Below are 5642 nucleotides of genomic sequence, written 5' to 3'. Positions count from 1 at the left end.
TATATATATATATATATATGTATAATGATATAAAAGCTAAATTACTGAATAGGAAAGCTTTCCACCCACAAATTGATGGTTGCAGGATAGATGTGTGAGCACGTGAGAGCACCATGTTCTTCTGTTTTGTGTTGCGTTGTAAACTTTACACCTACACCTGTATATGTTTTTCAAATATTAAATATTGTGAGTATATGGTTTCAACCTTTAGGAGAAGGATAGTACATGTGGTTTCATCAATTGTCATTTCATTCACTATGTCTGTAAACTTGCCCAGCCGGCTCCTTTTCAATACAAGTCCTTTAGCAAGATGTTTTGAAACCAATGAGGTTATTTTAGGTATTAGAAGTGTGAAGCATTTTACATCTGAGGGAATTAGTAGAATATCCTCAGCATAATGTCATAACTGGTATTTTGACCAACTTAGATTATTCCTAATGGCTATGGCTTTTGTATTGTTAGTACAAATATTAGCCCCTTGAGAAGATAGATTTATAGATTTATAGATATTTACTGTTTGCAATTAATACAAAATGCCTGGTCTCAGAAGCACAAGGCAACATCGTGGAACAGCCTGCAAGGTGAGACGGCTCAGTGGCTTCTTTAACAGATTAGCTTTAAAGCATTTACTTGCTTTGTTGCCATTTTCTGTCAGTTTGTATAATAAGAAATAAAGAATGACTCTTTGTATTTATTCCCGGATTTAACACAAGTGAAACCAATATGGATGGACAGCCAAGTTTGTTAAAAATAAAGACTTTATGAGCATCTAACATTTCATGATCATGAAAGTTACTCCTACCTGCATGTTTGACTTGTTCTGCATTTTGTAAAGGCCAACAAAATATTCAAATATTTATGAAATACATTGTCTGTGCTTATTTGTCTTTCTTTGTTTTAGCATTGTTTCAAGGAGAAAAGAGTTGATAAAATAGAACTACAGTTTTTTACAATTTTTAAATATGAGATTTTAAATTAGACTTTTTGTTTTTGTTGATTCTAGCGACCATTTTGGACAAAAAAACACCTGCAGTCATAAAGGTGTTTTCTTCACGATGCTGTAGTACCCAATTACTGGGTAAGTGTTCCAAGGAGGGCATTTAGTTGTGATGGATGTTTTTGCTCAGACTCAGGCTCAGATAATCATTTAGTTATAATTAAAATAAGAAGTTGCAGATGCATTGTAGCTTTTAAATGTTCTTTGTTTAGTTTCATTCTTTCCCATGATGGCCCTGCCCCAGTATCGGCCATCAGATAACTTCTAAAATAACATTAGAATACAATTAGGCCTACATAAAGAAATCTTCTGCTTACTTTACCTGGCTGGATGTAATAACACCTTCTCTGGTGTCTCTGTGACCCTTCGGAGTGTTTCCTCTATGGCGCCGTCTACCTGCCGAAAATCATTTTGTGGCTTCGTGGGAAATATTAGAGCTGGGCAAAGGCATTAATAAAAACAATATAAACTAGTGTTCTTTTCACTGTTAGTCTAGTTTCCTGTTACTGGTCATTCATGATCATCAGATGAAAAATTACAGTTTCAAAAACATTTAGGTTACATAGAGTTACTTTATGTATTTAGTTGATTAGCAAATAAGGAGTTATGCATACGATTCCTGCCTCTGGCAAATTTAACAGCTACTCACAAGGATATGACAAAATTAAAATTAGGCAAAATAGAATTCAGACCATTTATAAAAAAAAATGTTTTTACAGCAGATACACCAACGACATACAAATATCAGACATTTTGTCTTTTGATAGCAAGACATGTTCAGTACGCTTTAGTGTCCATATTAAATGACACTGATGGCAACAGCAAATTTTGTCCAACAGTTTTGCTCATAAAGCGAGAGCACACAACGGTTGATTTACAGTTGAACCTGTTCAGAAACAGCCTGTGTTCAAGGCAACACATTGCACACATTGTGCTTTCAAGATTATAGGAACCAGTGATATAACCAGAGTTTACAGGTGCAGTACGAAGGCCAGTCACTGAGTTTAAAAGTCACACTTTAGTACATTTCAGGGCTTATTCTGGGGTAAAATGTCTTTTACTTTTATAATGAACTCACTTTCCTCTCGGCCTGCCAACCCCGGATGATTAACATTAACCAGTTTATTTGGTCAAAAAATAAAGAATGTGGTCATTCACAATTGTGGCCACACAAGCTCAGAACTCAACCTATCTTGTGGCTGCATTGCCTTCTAGACTTTTATTTTTGGCCAGTTAGGGTGTTACAATTGATCTCTCTCTCTCAATTTGCCTCTCCACTAATGAGTTTTATCTATGCGCTTTGATTTTGGAATGACGCCAAATGTAAAAAGACACTAAAAACTATATTGATTCAGAATGGCTGTAGAGATGCTTCAAGGTTATTTTTTCCCCCATTTTTAAGAGGCTGCTGTGGTAATGGGACAATCAGAAATAGATAAACTGCAAAAGTATTGTCTCCCTACCAAGACACACACAATGGCAAATTTTTCTGCAGGGTAAATGCATGATTAATGCTTCTGCATTAAATCAACGCCTCGGCTATGTAAGTAGGTACGCAAAGATACCAACCTACGCCGGACCCTTTGCCGTATTCTGACGTGCACTCTTGAAAAATGTAACTACACGTCACAGCAATGCAGGTCGCTCGGCCGTGGCTTGGTAGCGTCACATTTCCCCCGACTCATTTCTTGGTTCTCCTTCTCCATAAACAACATGAAATCAAGGAGAGGGCTAACTTCTCCTGCTACAGGTTTCCCACCGTGGTCAGAAAGAACAGTGGAGACACTTTGTTTCTCCCACTTTGACTCAAGAGTCAAAGCTAATACGTCACTCTCTCACTTGCTCTACCACACACTCTCCAAATATACACACATGGTGGCCTTGCTATTCTCTTAAAGAGATCGATGCACACACCAATGCACAAGTAACTTAACTTAACTTCCGACCACTTACGTAGGCTACGGTGAAAGCTCTGTGTAGAGCCTCCGCAGGACCATAAATCACCCTTTAGGCTGTTCAAATACTATTTTGGGGCAAAAGCAAGGATAAGAAGAAGAGGTATGTAAGACATGACACAACAGTGATAAACTCTGGCCTAAATACATGTTGGCTTGTCCCTTGTTAACACTGGAAAACGTTCTCCACGGGGGGCCTTCCATATTGTCCCAAGAGTTCAGTGGAGTACCTTCACAGAACTCTCTGGAGTCCAATAAAATACTGGCTGTGTAGGTGCAGCAGACACAGTATAGGCATACTGGGGCTTAGTTCGTTAGTACACATTCAATATGAAAACAGACACTTTAGAAAGACCCTCATCTTTCTTGATTGGATACTGATTGTAGGATTTGTGACATCACAACTGGTAGCCAACTATGCGTATTGCACAAGTGCAAAGTGGGAACAAAGAACTCTTCGATATACCGTATACACAAAAAATGACTTTTCATTGAAGATTGCATTGAGTAGTTAAACTTTTGAAACTAGAGATGTATTGTTCAATTTTAGCTTCATTCATTCTATTTTCCGAGGAACTTCGGGGACAGAATTTGGTTGTATTTATGTTGGTTTTGATTTCAAAAAATAAAACAATAAGTTGAATGAAGAGCCAGTTTTCTTAAAAATGAACCATATTGCCATGAACCACAATATCATGGTAGTATTTTAATAGCTCTAATTGTTAAGAGCTGTTATTAGCTAGCTGGTAAAATTGGACATTGTGTGTTGGTGGTGCCAGATGTTGGTCTCTTGTAATTTAGTTGTGAAAGCATTTGCCCACATCATTTTCTAATGTCTAAAGTCTAATAATTCTTTCATAATCCATTCTGAGCGTGCACATATTGTTAGACTCAGTTGGGGTTATGTGCTCAGCATATGATAATTCTACAAACTCAATGGAGTGTGAGAGTTGTAGTAGTACCCAGGGTGCGATTTGTTTAACATGCAAGAATTAAATCCCCCTTTCAATACCATGGATATAGAGCCACTCTGCCAGGCGTGCCCAAACACTTATTAATGAACATCAATATCCAATGGAATATAACCTTTGAATGAAATAGCAAAACGTAGTGTCAACATAAAACACAGCACTTTCAAGCCAGAGAGTGGAGTTCACTTTGCGGCAAAAAACAAAATAATTTCACCCCGGAAACGCTTGTTCGTTGCTCCCAATCTTTTTCCTAAACTTAACTAGTCGTTTTGGTGCCTAAACTTAACTAGTCATCAACTGTCGCTCACTTTTTCTTGCTTAACTCCACAACCACGGCCCCTGAAAGGAGGGTCATCTGGCGGTGCCTGTACCCGGCTCACGGTCACCTATTGGTGACTAAACAACGGCCGCTGATAGCCGGCGTCCCGGAGCTCTACAGCGGCTAAATACAACCTGTCCCCACCAGGGATAAAAATAATTCAGCAGAGGTAGGGATATGTAAGGGGAAATATTTAAAAAAATGATACTACAATATGAATATAAAATATTGAAATAATTCTTTTACTACTGTATTATTATTGTATGTCTTTAGAAAGATGACCAACTGGTTTTTAAATGTTTAACATGCAGGAGATCTTTTACATCCACATTTGAGTAAATATTTTTGTTAACTGAATATTGTTTACAGGATAGTTAACCTTCTATCCTTTGTTTAATTAGAACACATTTGTTGTTCTACATATTTGACTCCGTTCTTTACAGGGATTGTATAAAAGGTGATAATGTCGTATGGCCATGAATATTTGATATGAGATTTAAGTTTACAGTTCATTATAATTCCTCCTTGGCATTGAGGAGTAGAATGTTTGGTCCATGGCGTTTTGCCGGTAACTCTGGGTGACGTCTTGCTTTTTCACAGAATATTTAGTTTGTAGGCCCCCCCCCGGCGTTTCTGGGAATATACTGCAACGAGCGGAGCATAGGCGCTTTGTGCATGCTCGTAGCTGACGCGCCATCTGAGGATAAACCAGACTTGAGGCATCTCCATATTTGCAAAAATTAAATGCAATTCTCAATAAAGAGACGAAAGCATTGACACACCTGTATGCTTTTTAGTCTTCTTCAGTACTTTCTGGAAACAATATCGGACAACAATTCTCAACAGAGTCTTTTTTACACGGGTCCGGAGGGGATCTTCTAAAAACTGAGCAACAACCAACACAATCACACCATGTTATGGAAAACATGTACGTCATCACCAAGTACTGAAGGTTTTTCGCAAATGTTCAAAGGTTTTAGGAGTCTCTCTAGCAGCACTGCACATGGCAGGAGTCTGATTCCCCCCGGGGGCCTCGGTCACTCACTGGGGAACAGAGCAGAGCGAACAGCTCAATCGTTCTGCAGTGGAAAATCTGGGTTTAAGAAGAAGTGTCACAGAGGAAGACACAGAATCTTTACAAGCTCAGGTGGACACTTGAACCTCACATTGGGGTGCCTGGTTAGCTCACCTGGTAGAGATAGCGCCAAAATGCAGGGGCTTGTGGACGCAGCGCCCGCGGGTTCGTTTCCAACCTGCGGCCCTTCTCTGCATGTCATTCCCCCTCTCTTTCCCACTTCATCTTTAAGCTGTACTGTCACAAATAAAAGCCTAAAATGCCAAAGAAATTATCTTAAAAAAACAAACAAACTTGAACCTCAGAACCATTCAAGCGAGAGCCG

General features: G+C 38.8%; 1 protein-coding gene across 4 annotated transcripts in view; it reads right to left on the bottom strand.

Annotated features, from left to right (window-relative positions):
• Positions 1-2389: 2389 nt before the first annotated feature.
• Positions 2390-5642, bottom strand: part of LOC116673414 (aryl hydrocarbon receptor nuclear translocator-like protein 1) — a 23045-nt gene continuing 19792 nt past the window's right edge. For all 4 annotated transcript variants that reach the window (XM_032505749.1, XM_032505748.1, XM_032505750.1 and 1 more), the window contains one exon: positions 2390-5642. This exon is cut by the window's right edge and continues 350 nt beyond it. The gene's annotated coding sequence lies outside the window, so the exon portion shown is untranslated.

The sequence above is a fragment of the Etheostoma spectabile genome, chromosome 23, assembly GCF_008692095.1.
Source record: "Etheostoma spectabile isolate EspeVRDwgs_2016 chromosome 23, UIUC_Espe_1.0, whole genome shotgun sequence".
Classification (NCBI taxonomy): domain Eukaryota; kingdom Metazoa; phylum Chordata; class Actinopteri; order Perciformes; family Percidae; genus Etheostoma; species Etheostoma spectabile.
Note: the sequence above shows the minus strand (reverse complement) of the source record. Positions and strands in the feature narration are given on the sequence as shown.